The sequence below is a fragment of the Parus major genome, chromosome 3, assembly GCF_001522545.3.
Source record: "Parus major isolate Abel chromosome 3, Parus_major1.1, whole genome shotgun sequence".
In the NCBI taxonomy this organism is placed as follows: domain Eukaryota; kingdom Metazoa; phylum Chordata; class Aves; order Passeriformes; family Paridae; genus Parus; species Parus major.
The window spans coordinates 52,712,968-52,739,122 of NC_031770.1; the positions used below are offsets into that span (position 1 = coordinate 52,712,968).

At 39.0% G+C, this 26,155-nt stretch overlaps 1 protein-coding gene across 1 annotated transcript in view; it reads right to left on the reverse strand.

The window, feature by feature from the left end:
* Nucleotides 1-19,630, reverse strand: part of TULP4 (TUB like protein 4) — a 149,143-nt gene extending 129,513 nt beyond the window's left edge. Inside the window, exon 1 of the mRNA XM_033512920.1 lies at nt 19,134-19,630. The gene's annotated coding sequence lies outside the window, so the exon portion shown is untranslated. The remainder of the gene's footprint in view (nt 1-19,133) is intronic.
* Nucleotides 19,631-26,155: the final 6,525 nt, after the last annotated feature.

Below are 26,155 nucleotides of genomic sequence, written 5' to 3' on the forward strand. Positions count from 1 at the left end.
CATCAGCCATGAAAATATGCCTCATTTCCAAATAAACAGAAGTAAGCTGAAATACTCCAGACAGGTGTTGAAAAACCTGTTTCAGAAAATAAAAACACACAAATAACACATACTAGCCTTTTAAAGAGTTGGGAGATTCACACCACCAAAAAACACATCCCAACACTTTAGAGATTCAAAAAGTGTGACCAAGAAATTCCTTACACTTGCAAGTGTCAATCTTCTTGCTCAAGAAAAGGCTGCAATCCTCACAGCACAGAGAGCCCCTAGCCAATGTATACTTCACCAGGCACTTCTTCAAAAAGTAGCAACAACTGTGTCTCACTAATAACATTCAAAGACCTTGATGGGAGGGAGCCCCAGCTGTCACCATCTCTTTTCCATTGAACAGACTGCACTGACCTTGCCTGTAATTACAGAGCAATTTCTTTCCCGTAGGAACATTCTGCAGCCTGCAAACATCCCTCGAGTCTGCAGCAGTTCCAGCTAGTTCCTAATTATCTCCAATATCTGCCCACAGGCTCTTTAATACTTTCTTATGAACATACACTGAACTTTCAATATTCTCCTCAAAAATCCCAATACACCTTTGTATGTGACACATGCACTACCACACTGGAAACAAACAATAACATTAAAAAAAAAAAAAAAAAAAAGAAAGGAAGGGGAAATGAAGGGAGATGTCAGAGCAACATGAGTTATTTTAAGTAGAACTTCTGATTATTTCATTCAATATCTGTACCTCTGTACAACTACTAGATAGTGGTTGCCTCTAACTCTAATCGCTACAAATTTATGAAAATGCTCTTCCATTGAACAAGTATTCCTGTTTCATCAAGGAAGTCAACCAATGTTATAAATTAGTGTGGATTTTTTGAGGAAAAGTAATGTTCTCATTACTTGGTTGCTAGTGCTATAATTAATTCTTTACTGTTTTTATCCCTGTAAACAAAGTAACTGTGAAACTACTTGGACCCAATTATTTCTCTTCCTCAGCAGAAAACTCTCAAGGCCTCTTTAAATGCACCTTTACCTAACCTGTACCCAGAAGGGTTTTTTTTTTTTTTTGTAAAGCTCAGAATCTACAAAGCATGAGAATCAAAAGGGAAGATTCATAATCACAGTTGAATCTGTATCTTTTATAAACACACAGAGTTAATGCATTCGCATACAATTAAAGCTAAAGTTATGCAAGACTAAGCAAGAGAAAGAATGCTGGTGTGAGGTTTTTTCCCTTTGGATTTTCTTCTTTCCCTTTCCCAAGTTTTACCTTACTGCCTTTCCCAAGGAACACAAGGATCTTCACAGGAAGACAGTAAACTTTCCAAAGCAGTCAGAGGAAAGAGTGATTTGGTTGAAGAATATCAGCTTCATACATTTTGAACTTCAATTTGGAAACTCGGAAAGTAGATATTACTTTGGGAGAGTAATATGATTGCATTTGGTAGATGATGTGCTACTTAGCTGACAGCTTCTGCTAAATCTGACAAATATAGGTCAGAGTCCTGCAATCACACTTTGCTCAAGCACGCTTTGCCTTCTCTAGACAAAAGTAATATTAAGACAAAAGCAATCTGAGGTCATTTCATAACATAATCTTGATCTAAAATTTTATAGCTATCCTACATAGTTACTTTTTTCCTTCTATGCCTAAGACTACTATATATTTAGACAAGCCTGTTTCAGTACATTTTTTTTTTTTGCCAATTAAGTACTTCAACTAAGTACTCCAGAGCTGTATGAAAGCCCAGTATTTACTATGTTAAGGGTTTTGTGAAGAGGTGAAAAACCAGAACAATCAGAGAAAATAAACAACATATAATCCACTCTGATCATTCCCTCTGTAAAACTCAACATCTGCACTAAAAGTTCAACATATGTATTAAAAAAGTTTGCTTGCAAGCTGTAAGGAAAATTCTGCTGCTTTTTCTGGTAAGCAGCTTGGCAAGGTAACATCGTAATCTTGCGGTGTCAGTCATCCCCTTGAGCTTACAAAGTCTATTAAAACAAATTACATGAAAACATCTTTTTCAGGATTTCAATTCAGTAGCTTAAGAGGATCAGGATATTCCAGTTCCTTCTTAGATTCAAGAAACGTAAGACAGTATAGCACTTCAGTGTCTAATGCTGCACTGACACCTTAATACATTCTCCATTAACTGTGCATTATTCACAGACCACATAATAACAGGTTACTATGAGGAAACTATGAGCTTTATTGTTACTTCTATTAGCCAGACTACAATGAATTCAATAGTTCAGCATCTGCTTGAAACTGACGTTACATTCGATCTGTTGCAGATGGATGCACATGACAAATGCTAGAGAAAAAGGTTAAAATACAGTATTTCATAAATACTTCTTCATACAATGCTTCTGAAATTAGGTAACCTAATGATATTGTAAGAAAATTCTATCCAAATAACTAAAATTACATATTACTTTTCACTTACTCTTCTACTGAATGACAGCATGAAACAAAGATGATGAACATACAGAAATTACAATATCAGAATACAAAAATTCTATTCTTAGCTATTAAAAGAATTGAGTAACTAAATTAAATACGGGAAAATCTAGTTACTCAGTAACTCTAAAACCTCAAATAATACCTGACAGATGCTGATTTCATTGGATTGTCAACCTAACAACTCACTAGTTGGCTGCTTGATTAAAATGGTACAAGATACATCAAAAAATAAAAGCAAACAAAGAAATCTGTTATACTTAATATATAATCCACATAATAATAAATATATAATAAGATTATATGTTTGCCTGAAATAAGTCCATTTCTTTTCTAAAAACACATAGAACAAGATTTACTTTACATGTAAATATACTGCCTTGTTTATACCTGTACACCGTCACAGCAGAGCTGTTTTACTGCTGCTGTTATTTCTCCTTACATATACATTGTAATGTATTTCTCTTGTAAAAGGGGCTGTGTAATGCTTGTGCCACTGGTCAAAACAAAATGCAGAAAGGTTGCTAGGATTATCTGTGAGAAAAAAAAAAATAAAATAATGAGCCACTCATTACATTCCTAGGATGGGGAATTCAGTGTATTATTAAAACCACAAAGCCCTAAGACAGTGCAAGGAGATGGCATACACCATTCCAAGAATGTTAAATAACCCTAACAAAGACATGAGTGGATAAATGTTCCACTGTAAGCTTGCAAAAAGCAAACCCCTAAAGGCAATTATCATATGGAAACAAATAATTTTACAAATTAATGCACCTGAGAGATAAGTAATATCTCTGTTTTATTTTTATCCCCCACAGTGTCAATACCACAGTAATCCTACCAGACTCTATCACTAAGAATTGGAATAAACAACATTTTACTGATGGATAACCCATAAAATAAATATTCCATTATTTCCTGTCAAATCCCTACTGTACACAAAATCCTTAAGCAACTTAGGCACAAAAAGTCCCACACAAATGTGACATTTAAGGGGCATGCAAACATACCCAAAATTTCTTCCCCCTGTACTCAGGAGTGACTAAAGCATAGCACTAGATTTAAGAAAACTCTGATACTTCTTTCTTGTTCCCATCCATGTAGACTGAGATATTCTACCCTCAGTATTCCAAGACAGCTATAAATTATCTGCAAAGCCTATCTGGTCTGCTTCATTATCTTGCATACAATTTTTTTATTTCTGGATAAGTAGGTAGGAGGCAGTATTAACAAGTTTGTTAATGCTGCCTCCTTAAAAGGAAGTTCCCCCCCCCCCTTTTAAGAGCAAAATATCAATAAAGTATCATTTCCAATCCCTACAATCAGATGCTAATTGTAGTTAAATACTTTCTGAAGTCTTGCAACCAATGTCAGCAAAAAAGACTGGAAAGTTATGTTGATTAAAGCTTCAGAAGATAGAGCTCACATCCAAAAGAACAGTTAAATTGATTTTTCAGTTGACTGAAACCAGTAACATAGATTTTTATAAATCTAACTCACAAGTTTATTTTGCACTTGCATGTTTACCAATTTTCATTTCAGATGAAGAAATCCATCTCACAGAAAGCAATATGAACCATAAAATGAAGCAAGACACTGCTAGATTCTCAACAGACACACTAGAGCAATGCAGAGCTGCAGGGATCTGATTACAGCCTATCTTCTGCCAGGCAGTCAGTCTCCCACCGGGATGGGGAGCACATATGCTGGGATGTTCTACAATAAAAGTGTTTCTTATGTAGAGCCTTACAGATGTTGCAGGATTATTCTCTCTCAATGCTTCAACATTTTATCAAAAATTTTAAGCAGAGCATAGCAAAGCATTTACTGTTTAATAACATTACCTCATGCAATGTGTTCTGTGATTCTTGGATCTGTTGCTTTCCTTGCAAGAGCCAAAAGCCAAACTACAAAACAACTGCTCTGGGTTGATAGGGAATGTTCTTTATTGCTGCTTCTCAGAACAGTACCCAGATCAGCAACAGCTCCAGCAGACTAAAAGCAAACCCAAGCCCATCTCCTGGAAGGCCACATGCAGATGCAGAGAAAATTTGGATATACACACAGGTCATCTGCTCTGTTCAACATGCATTGTTTCTCTTGCTCTGAAGCAGAGCTACAAATAACTGACACCTCACCAATACCCAAATGAAGCTTCTATAATTACATTGCTATGCCCTATGGAAACACTACTGGGTTTCTCATAGCAACCTTCAATGACTCAGAGGGCCCTGCTCTTACCACAAAATTACTAAGAGAGCTCCATCCATCTTCAACAGAAAAGCCTCTACGTGACTGGCAGAGTCACCATGACCACTGGCAATCCAACAGCTTTATGGTATCTTGTCTCTTGAGAAATAAAGTTTTATGACCAAGGTAGTAGTACATTCCGTATACAGTAAGGCAGGATTGCTTCTATAAAATCTCTCACACCCTATGATACCTTGAATGCACACACTACAGAGTCTTTTTAGCAACTCTGTCAAATAAGTACGATTCCTTCCCAAAGGCCTCCACAACAGCGAACTGTTCAAAGCCTATGCCATAGAAAGACTTCTTAATCTCTGCCACCTCAGTGACCCACTCCAATTTCCCTTCCTAGATCCACTTGACACTCATCCCTGTTTTCACTGGCAGGTGCCCATCCGACATCTCCTTGGACAGACTCAGTTTCTTAATACACCACAAAATTAATATTTAAAAAAATGAGAAATATTCTGTGGCTTTGGGGATTTGGATTAAATCACTGATGGATCAGGTGAGTGTTGGAATCACAGCCAAGGAGCAGGCACAAGACTGAGGTACAGGAAGACCTTTCAGAAACAGAAAGAAGTTAGCCCAGCTGCACCATGGAACTTCCCCCGTGGGACAGAGCTGGAACAACCTTCTTAATATTGAAAGAAGGCAGAATTTAACACTACTGACTTCCAGCCTGTGGTATGACCCCATCACCCCTGAGTGTAGCTCATCTGATGTTTTCCCACCTATTTCTATCTTGCTTCAAAACATTTGTCCATTTCTAGTCTGCATTCAAAAAAAGAATGGCTAAATGGTCCTTCCTTCTGGAACAATGTTCTCCAAACTGCCATCTATGCCTCATTGACACACAATATATGTGTACATGAAACCACAAGTACAAAAAGTACTCTGACATTTTAGAATACCCAGCCTAGAACAAGGCTGACAAAGAGTCCAAAATCTAATCTAGTCTGTCTAATCTCCAATACTGCTGGGGATAACAAAAAAAAAATCCCCCCCAAAAAGCAGTATTTTAAAGGACTGTATTTTAGTATTACCTTCCAAACTCACAATGGTATCAAGATATTTTCAAAGGAAACTAGAATTCCATTTACAGAAATCAAAGATTTAGAAGATTTAGAGAATGTTACTAATAAAACTACACACTAGATGTTTCAGATTCATATTAATCATGTTTTTAATTGAAAATTAATTTGTTTTTAAATAAAAGGAAGAATGACCTTTAGTTTCTGACCTAAGGTGACTTTCCAGATGCTGAATCACTACATCAGTAGAAACAGCTGATCTCAACATCAAATTTTTTTTTACATTTTCTAAGAAAACAATCCTTTTCAGTTACTCCTTGAAAAAAAAACTGACAGAAACTACACTGAAATAAACTCAGTTTTTCCTCTATGCCTGAAGAAAATCTGTAGCAAGCTGATCTGCCCCTTCAGCAAACTGAAACCAGTTATTTACCCAGAAATTTCCCTCATTTTAGTGATCTGTGGCACTTTTAAAATCTCAGCAAAAACATACATACATTATTTATTATTAAAGCTATTTTATTTAAATTTGACAACTTTTATGAAAGGCTAAATTTGCTACAATAGACTAAGACAAAAAGTCCTAGTTAAAAATAGTATCTTTTTATATCCCTTTTTAGCCACTCATGTGGGCTAAAACATTTACTCATGTAAATGTTTTCTAACACGGCATAGTAAAAAAAGACTTGGCAATGCTATGTTCTTGTATCCTCTTCCATTACAGACCCACGTTTGCACTTCCATCACATTCCCAAATCTCGGCTGAAAAGCTAATAATTAAGATAAACCAAGCTAAAAAGCCAAATTCCAAAGTGAATTGCATAAGGTAGACACAAATCCTCTTCTAACCATTCAGCAGTAGATCTGTGGTAGTCTCCAGTACAGCAGGAGAAGACATTAAAAGGACAAATCCAGACCTCAAAACAGAGGTTTACAGACAAAAACAAGATCCCTTTGGATGCAGTAGTCTTATTTACTTAAAGTTCAGGAAAAAATAGTCTTCACAATTCCAATCTCAACATCCATAAAATTTCAGATGGATTAATATGGCATGAAGAATGCATACATCCAGTCCATAACAGAGGCACTATGCAGAAACCTGCATTTCTACTTCCCCTCATTCAAGGCCACCTACATACGCACACAACAAGAAAAATTGCAATGGTTATTTGCCAAACCACGCAATGTCACAGGGCAGCAGTGAGTTAATCTTTAGAAGCTGGCTCCAACCTGCCCAGTGGCTGATCTGCTCCCTTCCAGCTGTGACATCAGGTCACAACAAGCATTATCCCAGTCATGCAGCTGATGGCAGAGCTGGAGGGAATCCCACTTAAGAGGAAAGCAAAGACAAAAGGAGCAAGTTTCCTTCTGGGAAAATGGGATGAATTAAGGTCATACTGAAAAGAGGTGGGAGGTTCGTAGGGTAAAAAGAGCACTAGATTAACATGTGGAAGTCATGCAGCTTTATTGTGAAGCCATGATGCTTAAGTTCTTGGTCAAAAAGCTCATATCAGACTTCAGGCATGGTATCAATTACCTGGACCAAGTAAACAGGCCAAGACTCTACACACCTATTAGAGCATCACCAACCATCTAGTACAAGGGATGTTTAATTAGCTAAGTAGAAATACAGGGTTTGGGTGGAAGGGAAGTAGAACAATCTGTGTGCTTCAGACTAGTAATAATGTTTGTAAGACACTTTTACACTCAAAAAACAAACAAAAAAAACCCCAACCCCACAACCACACAAAACCAAAAAACAACCAAACTGAAACTATACAAAACCAATGATGCATTCTTTTTATCAGCATGCTAATGAAACACTACATTGTTTGACATGAGAAATACATGTTCATAAAATCCACTATGCAAGACAATCCTGTCTCCATAAACCAGACACTAAGTCAACATAGGGAGATACGACTGTTTTATTTAAAAAACAATGTACAATCAGGAATTAAGCAAATGAGAGGAAAATGCTGAAGAAAAATTTAGGAGGGCAGTGATTCCCTTCATATTATTCCCCTAAGGATTCAACTGATAGAAATACATAAGAGGTGTTTGCCTTAAAATATTATACAGATTGCATACTCCTGAGAGAAGAGTGTTTATCCTCATGCTGGATTCTTTCCAGACATATTTTTGGCTACTACTGTAACCACAAAACACGGCTGGGGGAACAGGATAGGACATGCAAAAATACCTCTCTGACAACCAATACATCTGTCTCAACCCAAAATCTGTGTACCTTTGCTTCATTTTCATTTCTGCGTGACACAAACACGCAACAAAAAAACAAACAAAAAAAACAAAAAAAGAACCCAGCAGTAGAAAGCAGGAAGAAATCTTTCCAGCTGACCAAGGCCTAGGTTCAGCAAAATATGTCTTTATATTCTCAAGCTATGAACACACTATGATATCGTGCTGATTGTGGATATCACCACGAAGAGTAAGGGCATTTGACCGAAGGATGTCACGACTATGCTATACACAACCAATTTCTACGATACAAAGGATCTAACAAGCACTGACAATCAACAGTGCTTTTCTAGCTGAGAAAGTAAACTGCTATGTGGCAGTATTTTCAGGCTTTCACTGACATCATGCTAAGAAAGAGGCAATTGTCCCGAGGCAGATTTAGACTTATCACCAGCATGAGAGAATGTCTTGTTTATAATCAGTAAAGATTTTGAATCTAGAGGGGGACCAAAAAAAGAATTAAACACAGACTAAACAAACCTACTTGATGAAAATCTGCTCACTTTGTTACTAAATACCAGAAAAGATCTGCAGAAGATACTTCATGTGAATGAATGATAGAGCAAATAATTCACAATTTGAAGTATCACATGTATTAAGCCTTTGATTCTTCAAATAGTAGAGAGAGTAGGGACATCTCTACGCTGTCCAAAATCCTCAACATTAGAAGGGAGACGATAGCTTTCAGAGCAGTGCCTATACACCATTTTTTGTCTAAATACTGTTTTGGCCAGAGTTCTGGGCCTGAAATTTTCTAAAACAGCGAACAAAAGGTCTCTGTCTCAGCTCACAGCAAGCGTGCTGCAAAGTGCACTAGAGAACCTAATGCTGCCAAACAAGCTGTGCAATTCTTTGAGTTCTATTTGGTATGGTATCCAGCATCTCCCCTAACTTATCCCTCCACATTGTCACTTATTCTACTTTAAAACAGACAGCTTTGAAATATCCTGCAAGAAAAGCTTGAAAGAGAAGACCTGAGTACAGTGGTACAGGCCACCTAACAAACATCACAGTCTAGAGAGCACAAACCTTAACAGTCTCACTTTGAGGATCTGTGCACAATATCATCCACATAGCCACAGGAGCCTGTCCTGAAAGAAAAACTCAAAAATGCAGAGGGGAAAAAAGGAAGAAAAATGACAGTGCTATCATCTTTTGTGAATTTAAATCCCTGAGAGTACCCTGAATTTACTCAGCTACTCAAAGAAGACAAGTAAACCTGGAAAGAAAAAGAAATCAGTCCCTCAAAAAATAGAAAGAAAAAAGGATAAGTGAACAAGACATGTGAACAAAGAGAGGTGACAAGTAGCTCAAGGTGAGACACACAGGAACCTTCGTACCACAGCTTGAGAAACATAGCAAAGAAAACTATTGCAAAAGAATGCGATTTTGTTCCTTGCACTTTTCATGGCATGTTTCATTTGTTCAGAATAAGCATTTGTTCTGAATAAACGTTTGCACCAAAACACCCATAAGCCACAAAAAGGACCTTCTTGACTTTTCTTACTCCCCTCTGTGACCCAAGGAATTTTATATTTACCTCTCTGTCCGGAGTACAATTGTCTTCTTCACAAAGTCTCTACCTATATCGAGATACAAGAACACAGCAGGCCAAATAACAGTGGACTATGTGTGAGAGCAAGCCTCATACCTGTATCAAGAATTTACATCTTACTTCCTCTGGAAAGAACACTAGTTTAATGTAAGCACTCCTCTTCACATATAATCCAAAGACAGTGCTGTGTGTAACTTCAGACTACACAACCCTAACGTTTTATTTTCATCTTAACATTGACATTGATAAATTATATTTTGCATATTGTATACTACACTGTCCAAAAATAATTCTGGGGCATATAATAGCTGAGTTAAGTATTAAGGAAAATTTTAAGAGAAATTAGCAGTCTGTTCTCCAGAAACAGTCCCAAACAGGTAGGCTAAGACTTCCCAACAAAAGAGCATCCCTGCTTTATTTGTACTGCTTGAGTAAATACAAACATTGCTAAAGGACTGTGAAAATGAAAACTCCCACAACCATACATAAATATCTGCAGCCAAAAAGCATCTCTATGAATAAAACTGAATACTCTACAGATATATTTTCTATTACACAGGGGAGAATAAAATGCACTAACCTTTTTTCACAAATACACCCTTACCAATGAGTGAGTGATAAAGATTTGTCATTGCTAACTCCCAAAACTCCCAACATACAGTACACTAAGCAAAGCTGTGGAGCCTTTCTGTGATTTACTATCTGCTACAAACATGTGGAGGGAATTTTTCAATACAAGTGCACTTTAGTGGATATGTTCAAATACATGCCCTATGTGGGTACCTCATTCAACCACGCATTTTTGCCATTATTAGTAATATTTTGAAGTATTGTAACTCTAGCAGTCTTGTTCTGATGGTTTATAGCCATTAAGCGCTAAGCCAAGAGTTCAGAGTCTCAAGAATCAACAAGAACACCACGAAATAAGAAGCTGCATAACAGTATTTATAGTTTCACCTGTCCCATTTCAGGCATCTCTCCTTCTGCAACCTTTTTAGTTTAAGGTGTACCTAGACCAGTCATCTTCAGCTGAGTGAACATTTGGCTCAATTGCAACCACATCATGATTTCTTTTAACATGATCCTGATATTTTAACCCTTTATCCAGTGTCCTAGGAGAGCTCTACTAGTGTCAGTGATTTTAAGAAAAGTAGTAAAATAGCATTATTTCCATTATACTGCTAAGTAAAAGAATTTAAGCATCTCAAGGCAATACAGAAGCTTATGGTAGGCTTGAGAGAGAAGTACAGGAGTTCTGTCTCCCACCCTGCTGCTGTAATCATCAACTAGTGCAAAAAAACATCAAAATTTAGGTGTTACTTTAGACTGTCATAGATTGGCTTTGGTTTTTTTCCTAAATCATCATTTCATCAGAACACCCATTTGCATGAGGTTGCAATTGCTTCTTAAGTTGCACTCACATGGCAACAGCCTCCTACAACATACTTCACCTTTCCAGCCACGAGACCCACCAGTAAACACCAAACAAGCTGAGGCAGAACCTCAAATACACTAGGAATTACTGGAATACCTGAGGTTATATGAAGATAAGCATGGCTTCCCTTACAAAAACAATTCTGAAATCTGAACCAGAGGATGAAAGCATTTATCTACTATGAAGGACTGGAAAAGAAACCAAAATTCCTTAGGATGTCTCAAATGAAGGCAAAACTCTAAATCTAAAATGAAGTAAAAACAGGGCAGAAAACTTCTCTAAAAATAGATTCTGCTGTGCAGCCAAGTATGCCTGCATGCAATTGTTATTTATTTTTAAATTGAAGTAATTTTCCAGGTAAGTTTTTAGATCAGCTAACAGAATGAGGTGCTTTAAAACTACACAAAAGAAACCCCCAAGATTTCTCTCCTGATCACATTTGATATAAAGATGTAGAGGAAATTGGGAAGCAATAACAAAATGCAATCTCTTGCCTTGCATTCCCCAAAATCACAAAATTGTAAATTTCAACAAAGGAAAAGACAGTAACAACACCAAGCTCCAGGAAATACAGTCTTAACCCTTAACCAGAAAGACTGGAAGAAACTGTCCTAAACATTGAAAAATAATCTGGAATCAAAAACATAGCAAACAAACAAATGAAAATAGCCACAAACAATACACTACACATGCCCCAAGCTCACAGCCTGATCAAGAGCACAAACTGAAATAATTCCTATACTCTTTAGTAGGTTCTCCAGTGCTTTCTCCATTAAACCTGCATTACCCCAAGCCTGTTCTTATCAAGTGTTATCACTCCACATGTGGATGGGTGCACTTAAAGATGTCATTAGGGACGATCAAAACAGAAACAAAACTGAGCAATGTCAGCACTTAAGGATTTCCCATTCAGTCTTTCTGTGCTAGTTCTGCCAGTGAATAAGGCAACAACCCAAACCTCTGAAGATACTCCAAGGCAGAAAAGTTATTCCACAGCCTGAGCTAGCGTTAGGCTCAGAAATCCATGAGATCTTCAGTCTCCACACCAACAAAACACAGCAGAAGTGTAAGTGAAAACAGACAGTTGCACATCACTATGGACGCTCAGCCATCAGGCATGATACTTGTCAAAGCCATGACAACACCGCTGGAGGCAAATCAGCGTGATCCAAATCCTCACAACCTATCTGTCCCATTATATCTTTCTTAACAAAAAATGGATAACTAGTAGCAAATCTCTTCCTGAAGGCACTATAAAAATTTTATTTTCATTTCCCATTGTTTTTAGGAGAAATTTCATTAAATAAATGCTGTCTGTTTCTTGTTTTCCCTGTGGATCCTTGGATGATAAGGATGGACACAAATTCAAATCCCAAGCAGGGAACAAAGTTTTCCTAGTATTTCTGGAGCTTTAACAAGTAATACTATTTTAAAACTGCAAGAGCTTGTTCTGGCACCACAGCACCAGACAATCAAATCACAAATATTTTCTCTCCAAGCCACCAGAAATATTTAAAGCAAACTCCAAAGGGAGAAGAGGAAGACAACTATTCAACCTTTAGAACATAAACTTCCTATGATAGAGACAAAGGACTTGACTGTTGCATCTCATAGAAATAGGAGACTATCTTTTATGAGATCTTGCAGCATTAATGGTCAGTTTTAGCCCAGAACAACCACCATTCTGGTCATCTGCTTTCTGCATTAGTAACTGCAAAACTGATCAATACAGTACTGAAAACAAAACTGTATTTTAAGAATTTTCTATACATCTTCTTCCTCGACTCCCAAGATGCAACATCACTCTCCCTTCAATAGTCTCTCATTTAAAACCCTGGGAGAAAGAGCAGTTTCCAATTCCTTCATAAATCAAATTAACTACTAGTTTGGGGGGGTGGGGGGTGTTCTGTTATTGACCTCTAATTCATAACTACTAAGGAAACAAACCAAGTCCTCTATAACTCCTTAACAGGATTTAAAAGATACCATGCAAAAGCTTCAGCAGTCAGACTCTAAAATCCTTTCTTTAAAAAGTCATCTTGAATCCCACCTATAAGAGTCAATATGGTTATTAAATTCTCATACTGCTTCACTCCACCCCTGTTCCTATGCCTTCATCATCTCTCTGTCAGCCAAGTATTGGTTATTTACCCATCGGATATGGGTATTTTTTGACAGAATATGTTTTCCTAAAAGACACAGTCAGTAATTTACTACTGCAAAGTATATAATACACAGTTCTTGTGGTAATACGTGGATGAAATATGACTGTGCACCTCATCTTTGCTCTATTTTACTTATGTCTTCTCTCCAGGTCCATCTCCTCTGTAGAAGAGCGTACCAGTACGTTTCTAATCATACTTGCAGCATGTAGGCTGAGGTGTTTTTCCGGAGATGCTGCCACAGCATTTACCCAGCATGAGCTCCTGAGGTCTCTGGGAGGAGAGACTAATACTGTACAGGCATACTCCTAGCACAAGTACTTTTTTTATATAGTATACTTTCCTCAATCTTATTACAGAAGAGACTTTCAAATTTAAAAATTCTCTTTGCAACACTGGGAAATAACTTATATAGGATTTAATACATGTTCCAAAGGGCTATTCTACTGGTATAAAGGAAAACAGAATGTCTCCTCAGTGGGCTGGCAAAATCTGGAAGGAATCCACCTCTGAAGGTCTGTAACTCAGAGAAAGAGGACTTAATCCTATGATTTGTATTTTCTTCTAATGGAACCCTATTAAAGGTCCAGCTGCATCAAAGCTTTGGCTGTTGAAAGAAACAGACTAATTCTTGCTCATAGTGTTCTGTTACAATTCACAGTAACACTTCATATAGGTATCTTTAGAAGAACTATGTCCCTTCCCCCACTGCTCTAAACTTTTTTTAATCTATTTTATATCTTCATCTCCACTTTGGAAAAACAGCAAATGGTTCCAAACTGCATACCTGTAACATGAGCTGGTTTAATTTTATCCCTTGATCATTCATGCAAGTTAGCAGATTTTCACTGTATAGCTTCCCATGTCCATATAAAATACAAATGCATTTATTTAAATCTCTCCTAGAATTCCAACACTTTAATTGCTTTAGCCAACTGAATTCATAATCACTTAATGGACAGTGGAAGCTGTAGTCCCATTTTCTGACGGCAAATTTGAAAACATAAATACATATATATGTGCCATAAATGATCCTTCACCTTAAGCATCAAACATCATTAAAGATCTTCTAACAAACCGTACCAGATAAGAGAAGGAAGCAGAAATCTAAACCAAGGATAAGTCCACATCAGACTAGGAAAATCCTCAACAGACTCCAGCCCAATCCAAGTCTGGAAATGCAAATCAAACCCATTTGATTTATTTCATTGTTTCTTTACAGATTAAGTGAAAACTCCTGTACTGACCATAGGAAAGAGCCATTTCATTTACATAGTGCTCTGTTCCCAAATTATTCAGGAATGTCTTTTTTCTTGTCAATGACTAATGGGACAAATGCCAGTCTTCTACTATGCAACCACAGAAAGTTCTACTAAAACCTCAATCAAAACTTTATTCAATCTTATAAATTTGGCATTTACTTTCCACAGGCCAGCTTTTTGGGCTCACAATGTTTCTACAGATAGAATTCATACACAGTAGATATGAATCCATTGTCTTTACAAAAGGATACACTGCTAAGAGCAAAACTCACTATAAGCATTTCTCAGGTTCCATGTTAAGATGAATGCAAAGCATAAATAAATTAGACTTTACTCAAAGTGAAAAAGAACTTTTATGAAGAGTCCTTTCTTTATATTTCACAGTAAACAGGAGTTTGCATCCAAGGCCTAACATTCCGTATGTGTTCCATATCAAGCACTCAACCTTATCCACAGAAGTTTCTTATCAAATTTTACAAATTAAAAATAACAGGGTTGAACATCAAGCAAATTAAAGGAGTGGATGATTGTAACTCTTAAGCCAGCAACAGACAAACTAAAAAATGGAGATGTTAAACTTCTGGCATTCTTGTGTCACAGGATGCTGAAGATGCTGAGGCTATCAAGGATTCAAAAAAAAGATGGCATAAATTGCCCACAACTCTTAAAACCCAAATTATTAAATACCATCTGCCCACAGACCTCTAAATTGCACTCAGCTAGAACCCAGTGACATTTCCCTTCAGACACTCAGCTGTTTGTACACCTTATCATCCTCTGCTCTGGGCATCTGCCATCATTCACTGTTAAAAACAAGATACTGATGTAGAAACACCTCTGGTGTGAGCTGATATGCCATTCATAGGTCCATATTTTTGTGCCTGGGAAAAAAAGAAGGTACAATATCTAAAGCTGGTTCAACACCTACACTGTTCAAGTCCCTCATTTCCAAACACTATGTAGGGCACTTGTATGGCAGCCAAGATATTTATATAGTAACAGTTCTTAATATACTTACATGACTCGTGAGAGCTGGGGAAGACACCACAAGTATATAACTCTTCCTCCTCTCTTAGCTGAATTCACTCCCCCTTAAAAGTTTTGCTTAACACTTAAAATAGCTTTATGAGTAACGTTTTTTCTATTTTTATAGAACAGTAACTATTACACATACCCTCTATGATCTGCAAGACAGGATTTGTGTTAGTCAATCTACCTTAGGCCTCTAGGGTTGTGTTTCATGTTTTAGTTATTTACAACTGAAAGGATTTCACAAAAGTCATCCCACCATTCCATTAGAATAGAGATCTGGTCTTTATAAAGCAGAGACAGCAATAACATTGCTACTAATGCTTGGATGCTCAAAAGACCAAGGTTCCCATTGTATTAGATACTGCATCCAAAACAGAATAAAAGTGAGAGTGCTTTCTCCCTCATTTAAGAATTTTGTTAGTTATGGTCTTTCTCCAACTAAAGAGTCTCCTGTGGACTGTGATCCATCACAATCACAGCAGGCAGTCAACCTTTGCCTTTCCCAATAACTTTATTTGCTACTTATCTTCAAAAACACTGTTCTTCTATCATATTCTTGCTATATGTGCAGAAGGATTATTTTCTTGCATATTGTGTCTAACGTTCACGGCTCCTTTTCATGTCTTTTGTCTGCTTAAGTGGTGCCAGAGACCACTGGCAAAATATTTGCACCAATTCTCTTTAAACAGCTGAATGCATGGATTTAGCTGCCTTTGAAATTTAATGTTCAAACTAGTGAAACAAGAGATATACAGGGATTTTATTTAGAAAACAGTTCAGCTGCTAGATATTTGCTTCAACAAATATTTAATTAAAAGAGTGTCTTCAAAGGAGAGGAATCTATTCCATGGCACGTACAAAGAGGAGGAGGAACTGATAGGATGGATTGATGTGAATATTGAGAAATGCTAGATCTTTCTGTTCTGATGGGAGAGTCAGTCTACACGTGAATGTTTTGCAAATAGTATTTTGCACTGGAAAAGGATGTTAGAGACTATTCAAACTTAGGGCACCAGGAAGGTGTATGACTACCATGTGGGTCTGTTAGCTCTCAAATTATGCAGAAGGCAACAAAGGACCTCCACACTACACAGCCCAGCTTTCCAGTGGGAAGTTCTCCAGACCAGATTTATTATCTCAGAGCTCTCAAGGATATAGCACACAGCAGAGTAATACTAGGCCTTTCACAGGTGTGAGCACAAAGTGAAAACCATTATTGTGAACCATTTGAAAGATTAACTAAAGTTTTAAATACTGTAAAATGATGTAAACAAAGACATTAGTTAAAAACTATGCAACAGAGAAACAATGGATCAAATAATAAAAGCATGGATCAAAACAAGAGTCACACAAAAACAATGAGCACAGCAACAGGCAGTTTCTTGAAACTGAACTTCTCAAAACATTTCCTCTTGGACCTTTTTCCAAATAATCCGAAACCACACAAATCTAAGGGAAATCTAGACGCAAGTCTGCCAACAAGAAGGCATTGTTACTACAGAGAGCCAGCTGAAATCACTGACTACACCTGCCCAACTTCTGACAAACATTTCATTACAGTAGCTAAGCCTTCGTTCTCTTTAATAAAAGGTTTATAACTTAGATCTAATTCATAAAAGTTTATACTTCTTGATAGCATTGAACTTTCTAGGAATACAGTTCCCATATTATTTAGCATATAGTACACTATACTTTTCAAACTATAATCTTTCCATTATCAAATTACACTTCCTAACTTGTATTTTATCTCTAAATGACAATGGTTTAATACATTACATTGAATTTTAAAAAAACCTCAACTTTTTTTTCTATTTTGCAAACTAGCAACCCAGCATAAGACCTCAAGTCCTAAGTAACTATGAAAATGCATTAATAATGTTATTAGTGATAATCAACTGCACATCCCAACTGACAGACACAGCTGGAAAACAACTCAAAGATGTGTACTTCAAATCCCTAGCATCAGAAATTGTTCTGCTGCCAGATGCATTACAAAAATGTGATTTCCACCAGCTCTGTTATAGCAAAGATGAAGCAAAACACAAGATATGAGGATGCTGGCCGTGCAACTCGCTCATTCACACACACTTTTTTTCACCTTGATCGATATCAAGAGACATATGGACAAACTCCCTGAGCAGTCAAGCTCCCTAGTAACTTAACTAGAGACGTGCACCATTAGTACCTGGATCACCTTAACAGGAACTGTCCTGAAGCATTTTCTAACTCATCAATGAATTTAGTTAAGCCTTCAGCAAGGTTTCTTCTGGCAATAGGAAGAGAAGTCTGTTCTCCATATGGCATAGGCTTAGCTTCCAACACTGGCATGGAAGGCATAGTATGAAATTACCTCAGTTATCATTAAATGAAATAAAAATGCTACAACAGAAACAGAAAGGTGAGTTTGTTGGGGCTTTATTGCAAAAAAATAATTAAATCAAAAAGTCCGATTTTATTTTTAGACCTACTTATAGAGACTCTTATGGCGATCACAGGCAGACAATGATCTCTTTATGAGCGCTAGATAACATGATAAGAATTACCCTAAGATAAGAGAATAATTACACTGAACTCTTTTGCAAGGTGCTTTGAGACCTACTAATGAAAAGCAATGCTAAAAGCTGTGTATTATAAGTATGCTTAATAATTACATAAAACAAGTACAACTAAGGGTAGCTAAAAACAACACTGATTTTATTTGAAAGTTCAGATGAATCAATCAATTTTTTGTGATAAAAATGAATCAGCTGCACTACAACAGCTTTCTTGGTGCAAGTGCACAATAGAACCATTTATATCTATTCATTGCCTTACTGAAGGAAAAATGCTGAATATTTTAAACTGTCCATCACTACCTCGGTATAGCTCAACAGGAGTCGGGTTTTCATAGAAAAATGAAATGTGTTAAGGGTTTTACAATAAACATTTGTTGACTAGGTGAGAAATCCAGTCTGTTGTCAAAAACAGTGATGCAATGTACAAAAAAGAATTTCTTTCTATGAAAATCATTCATAACAGTTATAGTTGTCAGTTTTCTAAGCTATTTTTAATCTTATAAATAGCTATCTATATATACACTATCAACCCACTACCTCCTTTCAGCCCCCAAGAAACTGCTAATGACCTTCTTACAAAATTCCATTGGGGGCGTGGGGGAATATGCAGTTTTTTGAAATAGCTCTACTTTGCCTGACATTCACACTGCCTGTGAAAAATGAGGCCCACTCGTGCAAATGATCCTTGTAAGAGCAATCAGGTTAGGAACTACTGGCGTGAAGTTATTTCTTGAATTAGGATTACAGGATCAAATTGATAGCTAGCATCCCCAGGGTCACCATGATTTTGCTATTGTGGAAAAATCCGTGATGGTATCCGCAAAATAATTTTACCAGAAATCTTGATTCAATGAGATGACAGTTTAAGTCTTTAAGCTTAAGTATAAACAGTTAAATGTTAGTGGCTCATATGCTCATCTCCAAAGCTGTCAATATTGTATTATGGTATAACACTTGCTATTTAACACAGCTCTAACTATACTTCATTTTATTAAACACTTACTTAAAGACTTAAATTTTGCAAATTATTTTTAAAAACAAACATTAAAAAACTTTTTTTTTTTTTTTTATTTACAGTTTTCATAGCTACAGAAAATATCCACTGCAAATGCCCCTTACCTATTCAAAACACAGGATGTTACTCATGAATCAGTAATCCTTGGACAGGCAAATTTAATCCTGACAAAATGAAAGTACCTATGACAATAATATGAGCTCAATTATATTTTTTAAAAGATAAACATTTTCTATTAAGACGCCCTCATTTTGTTCTCGTTTGAAAAACACGTATATCTAAGTCACGGGTGAAAAAGGACTCTTAAATACAAGAACATCACATTTGACTCAGGCAATCCCTTAACCTCAAATTGCTGGAGGCCTGGCTGGTTTCCCAAAGAATCACAGCACGCTCACCCTGTTGTTACGGTGTTTCCTAAGCATCTGCTATGTGCCACTTGCAGAAACAGCAATCCAAACAAGACAGACCTTTGATCTCACCCCATACAGCTGGTTTTAATTGTCTGTTCTACTGTCTCAGTCAAATTTAAGCACTGAACTGGTAAACAATTCCTGCACTTTTAGGAAGCCAAGGTGCTGGAACACGTTCGCACACAGACGCTTACTGAAAGGCACGATGAGGAGACACAACACAAAGAATGCGAAGGAGTTGCGCTCCTGACGCGGATCTCTGCACATCGCGGGGCGCGACTCCGAACCGTGCGGCCCCCGGCCACCCCCACCCCGCTAAGGCGGGGGCACGGGGGGAACGCCGCGGGAGGGGAAAAACATAGAAGAAAAAGACAGAAATATTTACAAATGGTAGCGCTACTAGCGATGCACAGAGAGTCACAGGTGATGCTGGAGCCAGCGCTTCCCTCCCCGCCGCCACCCGGGGTTCCCGGACCCCCCGGCTGCTCCCAGACCTCCGGGGGCGGGGGTGGGGGGGCAGGCACCGCACCCGCCCCGCGGCCCGGAGCCGCAGGTGTAAGGGAAGGACGGGGGCTCCGGGCAGCCTCCCGCCCGCGTTCCCGAGGCTCATCCCGGCCGGTGCCCGGCGGGAGCGGGGGAACCGCCGCGGGAAGGACGCGCGGCTGGCGGCACAGGGCGGGCGCGCACGTCCCGGCGGCGCACCGGGACCCCCCCGCCCCCAGGGAGCGGGACCGCCCTGCCGGCGGCCGGCGCCCACCGGAACAAAAGGAAAACAGCCCCGGAGCCGCCCGCGGCCCCACACAGCGCCCGGCCCATCCCGCCGCACCTCCCGCACTCACCTCGGCGCGGCAGCGGCGGCAGAGCGGGCGGCGGCCACTCGCGCCCGCGGGCTCCCTCCCTCCCGCTCCCTGTTCCCCTCCCTCCTTCCTTCCCTGCCCGCCCTCCCGGCTCCGTCTCTCACCGCTCCCGGAGCGGCGGCGGCGGCGGCTGGGCCCGGCTCCCCCGCCACGTGACCCCGCCACGTGACCGCCGCCCTGCCCCGGCCCGGCTCCGCCCCCGCCGCCCGCCGGGATGGGCCGGGATGGGCCCCGCCGGGGAGCGGGGCTGGCCCACAAACCCGGCCCGCGGGACCGGACACGGCCTCGGCCGGGGCACACCGCAGCGCGGCGCGGGAACAGCTCGTGTGACGGGGGATACAGCCGCCAGCACGGCCCGGTGCCCCCCCAGCCCCTCACCGCCCTGCCCGCCCGCTGGAGCAGAAATCACAATAGCGGGCGTGACACGGTGCCGGCAAAGCTCTGAGAGCAGGCTTACCCCTCCTGCCCTCAGGGCTGAGAAAGAAGGAAAGTAAGTTGGTGCCAATGTCTGGGGCGTCGAGCCCCATCGTGTACTTCACACTCCTCCCTGCAAGAATCACAAGCGCTGTGTTCTTGCATTTTTGACTTGCACCAAACGCCACAGCGAGCGAAAATTAACTGTGCTGACCAGTGTTCCATGCTAAGCGTAACCTTTGCACCCAAAAAATAATGCTTACAGTAACGGGTCAAGGGGGTGTCCTGTGGGAGAGAATGCCTTTATCCTTCCGACTGGGAAATTCAGGATACAATCCAGAGATACCGACACTACAAGACCTGGGGGTGCCTCAGTAAAAGCAAACTGATCCTGTATTCTGGTATCACATTCAATGCACATTCACTTGCTTCAGAAAGGAGGAACAAAATGCCTGAACATAAAAGGTGTGAAGCACTCAGTAGTTTAAGGAAACCTCGAGCAAACTGCAATTATCAGCTTTAGAAAAGCCATCCAAGGAATAGTACGCGGGGAGTAAGAAGTGAAAAGGCCCTATCCCCTGCTGGCTTTAGTAATCAAAACTCACAGATCATTTCAGAAAATAAAAAGGTAAATATTTTTCACACCATTGCCCAAAGCTCCATAAGGATTTTATCTTACAATGTATAGCAAGAAGGGGCCAAACTTTGTGGCAGAGGACCAGCTATGTGTGCAAAAATCTGGAAGCCTGAAGCCTGAAATAATGTGTTAGAGTTGGGTATACATTTTGTCTGTTAATAAAATTCTCGTTTAGAAAAATAGTTGCTTTTTATTGAAGATTTTCAGTTACACTACACAGCTAAACCCTGGGACACCTCTTAACAGATCCTATAGCTAAAGTGCAATAAAAAGGTGTCAGGCTCCATTTCTGGGTGCACTACAGAGTTGTTACCAACTGGTGAGCTGTGAAGACCAGGTTCTTTCTGAACTGCCCATTGGATATCTTCACAAGACAACCATCACCACCACTGATGGGCTTATATTTCATATCTTTCAGCAGAAAATTTTGATGAGCTAGAACAGTTAAAACCATTGCTCATTCAGTTCTTGTGTCTGACTTCACCTATCTGTGTCTTAGCTCAATTCCTAGTTTACTGGCCATCAGAATAATTAAATTTAGGTAGTAAAGAAAAAATACATTAGAGAGAGGTTTGAAAAACACCACTGCAGCTTTAATTGCCTTAGTAATCCTGCCCTCTTCACCCCAGGCACATGAACTAATATGCAACAGTGCTGCCCCTTCTGAGCTGCACTAGAAGTTGTGGCTGGTTCATAATGACAAGAGAAATCTATGTTTGGTAGTTTTTCACCAGCCTTTACACACTATGACCATGACTGACTGATACCTTGCAGGAATCCCATCCATTCTGCACCCTGTTGTGTGTTGAGGAGTGAGGGAAAATACATGGGAAGATGTTTGTTCCATCTCTCTCTATCAAGATAACACATTTGTTTTCCAAAAATGAATTTACACAGATGCACAAGAGTCCCAGGAACTAGAACCAGATACTTCAGGTGTTTAAACCTTGCAACAGAGGAACAATTCCCCATCTTTTTCATCTGCATGTGTGAGTCAACAAGATATTTTTCCATGCTGGGGGTGGACTACAGCATCCCTCCGTGTGCAGAAGGGAAGCAACAGCAATCTCAGATGAAGTCCATAGTCTGAGTGAGTGGAACCCAGGAGCATCCTTACAAATAAGACAAAGCCTCATCTTCCATAGTGAAAATAGAAGCTAAAATCTCTACTTATTTATTTATAAATAGTAGAGTAGTATTTAATCTCTTATTTATTTATAGCAATAGAACATGGTATTGTAAGTTGCCTATGGGACACCCTTGCTCTGTAAAAGCAATGGGATATCACACTTGGGAAAATACCACTACTGCATTGCATCAGGTTTGTGAAACTCCTTTGTACTTTTTTGAACCTCTGGAGGACTAAAGGTACTTCTCTAGGATAATGAAGCACTTTAAAGCATACTTATTTCACGCTTCACAATATTTCTTGAAGTTATATACAAAACATATAAAACCCAAAGGAAATAGACAACCTTTTCTTTCATTAGCCCACTCCTCCCTTCCTCCTCCAGTGGAAGTCTGACCTAAAGTACCAGTTCATTAGATTACAGTGCTAACAGTATAAATAATTCAATAATCCAACTGTAACATTTAATGCAACTTCAGCAGTACAAATTAATAGACACATTAACCTAAAATTATGTTATCAAAATCATCATCTCCTGCACTATTGTTAGTTTTATTACAAAGCCTAAAAACCCCACTTTTTTCTGTTTCATTTGGTTTTTTGTTTGTTCGTTTGAATGCTTTGGTTCTGCTCAGTTCTTGGTATTACCAGCCTAAAAAAAAGCTTAGTTACTTAGCCAGCTTGACTGGATAATCAAGATCAGTCAAGTAATTGTACAGAAAAGTTTGTAAATTAATTTTTGTTACTGGAATATTTTAAATTTAAGGTCAAAGGCAAATAGACATGTTCTTTCAGAAGGAACTCAGCTCTTTTCCCATCATAACCAGGCCTATGCTTGTCCGTTTTACCCAGATGTGAGAGAAAGCAGCTACTTTAATATCTGTCCATTTCTGTAATCCATTAATCCCATATTCACAACCCTCTAAGGAACGAAAGGCTGGCCTCTTTTTCAGAATGACTTACTTGTAATATCTCCTTTCTTTTTAAAGGCAGACACCATTAAAAAAACTAGTAATGACCCTTCCTGAAGGCAGACGATAAATCCCATTCATCTATAAGCAGCTATGCAAATTTTTTTGAATGCCTTTTTGTTTCTAATTTCAAAAACCTTGAGGAAAATCTTCAACTCACCTTCCTTGTTCTGCCCTATAGCACATCTCAGATATTTTTCTTGTCAGGTAAAATATTCATACTCTCTTACCTTAAATGTGTTTTATTGTGGACACTTTCTTCCTATTTCATTTCCGCTTTCATGACTTCCTCACCTTTCACAAGCTCATTCTGTTCATGCTCACTTTTACAACTCGGGTATGTTGGGACAGAAAACAAGGCACATGACTTTGGGTTGCCTTCTAAATCCAAGCAACATTAGCACTGCGAAAACAGAACTGTGATTTCCGTGGGCACTGTGTTCCCAGAACTGGTGAGCCAATAGTTCTCTCTACACTCATTAAATGGAAAGCCACAGGTGGTTGGTTATTTAATAATACAAACGCTTCCCAGAAGTTTTTCATAGGATTAACGGAAAGGGAAAGTGCACCCGAAAAATCAAATGTAACCATTATTATTAAGATCCTCTTGAATCCGTTAGTTTAAATTGGAGCTTTTTTGTTTGTTGTTTTGGGGTTTGGTTTTTCGGTTTGCAAGGGTTATTTTTAACTATCATTTGGGATCCAGCTCTTCATAACTTATCCCATCCTAAAGACAGTTTCATTTAAGATGCAGATCTACTAAATTCAGATAACTATGGAATAACAAACTCAGTTACATATTTCTAAACAAACAACAATAAAAAAGTGCTTGCATCTTTCAGGTGTAATCATTAGAAGGTAAGCAAAAAAGTGTTTAGTGTTGGCATGTGATTAAATCCACACAAGCCTGACTTATAAAACTTAACAATACCTTTGAGTTCAACAAGCTCAATTCAACTACATATGCTCTAGAATCAAGAAGTCTAAAACTAAATTTCACTCCAGTTTTTCAGTCCTTCTGGAAATAAATGGAAGCAGAGAATTATGAAAATGTCCTAAATTAAAAAAAAAAATAAAAAATTCTTTATAAGTAGTAAAAAAGAAAAAAAAAAGGTACACAATTCACCTTGCAGAACACTACCTTACAGAACCTAGAATAGGTACTGAAGTGTCTTGTGTTACAATGTAAAAGCTGCTTTTGTAGATGCCTCCATTATTCTACTTTCCTCCTTCACCTCTGTCTGGATTTACAGCATGAATAACTGTCCCATTTTAAATGCATTAGAGTTTCATATGCAAACTTGCTCACTTTTTTCACATGCAAATCTATTCACTCCTTCCACATATAAACTCATTTTTGTTATATGCTCATTTTGTTTTATATGCTCAGCTGATTCCAAAAGGCATTTCCTTTTGATGTACCTCACCTTGAATTTTCCTCCACCACAGAGAAGCACATCAGAGAAACAAGTCATCTTACCTGGTCAGATTCCCCAACAGAGCAAGGATTTCCTCCGTAGCTGAGGGAATAGCCAGGGTGAATGAGGACTGACCAAACCCTCCAGTTGCCTGGCTGTTCACTCCAGCTTCCTCCTGCCTCATTTTTGTTGCAGAAGCAGCTCCAACCTTCCACATGTATTTTTCCCCCCTTCTTCAAGTCCTGAACAGGGAAAACAAGACCTAAAGACTCTTGGAGAGAGGAGTCCACACTGAAGCAGGATTCCTGGTAGGAATTGCAACGCAGTGGGGAGCCTAGACTGGAGCAGGCTGTGCCTGAAGGACTGCACCGCATAGAAGAGTGACCCACATTGCAGCAGCTTGGGGAGGACTGTTGCCCATGGGATGGACTCACACTGGAGAAGTTCATGGAGAACTCCATGGGAGGGACCCCACACTGGAGCAGAGGAAGGACTCTTCTCCCTGAGCTGTGGGAGAAACATATTGTGTGTGATGAACTGACCAGAACTCCCATTCCCTGTCCCCCTGCACCACTGAGGGGGAGGAGGTAGAGCTGGGAAAGAGGGACGGGTGGGGGGGAAACTGTTTTTAAGGTCTTATTTTAACTTCTCATTATCCTGCTCTGGTTTTGTTAATAATAAATTCAATTAATATCTCTAATTCAAGTCTGTTTTGACTAACAGTATTTGGTGAGAAATCTCTCTCTGTCCTTACCTCAGCCCACGAACTATTTTCTCTCCTGTGTCCAGTTGTGGAAGGGTGTGATAGAATGGCTTTGGTGAGTGTCTGGCATCCAGCCAGGGTTAAACCACTACCGTGCTAAACAGGGGAAATACATTCATGTGTGGGTTGTTGGGGGTTTCTTTAACTTTACATAGTACTTCAAATTATGCCACACAAGATAGTAACTGAAGAGATGAAGATTAGTACAGATGGCAAGGGATTGGAACTAGTTAAGTGTGGCAGTGGATGGTACTCCAAAGAAAACAGACTGAGGAGATACAATAAATAAAGTCCCTGAAGAATTAGTCATGATACTGACCTTTTCAATATTTTTGTTACACGACCTTAGAACAAAAACATGAGTGTGCTAATAAAATTTGCTGATCACACAAACATGAGGATCAACAATACAACCCAGACTCAAAATAGATGTATCATCCAGAAAACAATGGATGACCCTCAGAAGCAGACCACTAAAAAGACTAGGATTAAATATAATAGTACAAAGTCATGAATTGAAGGGC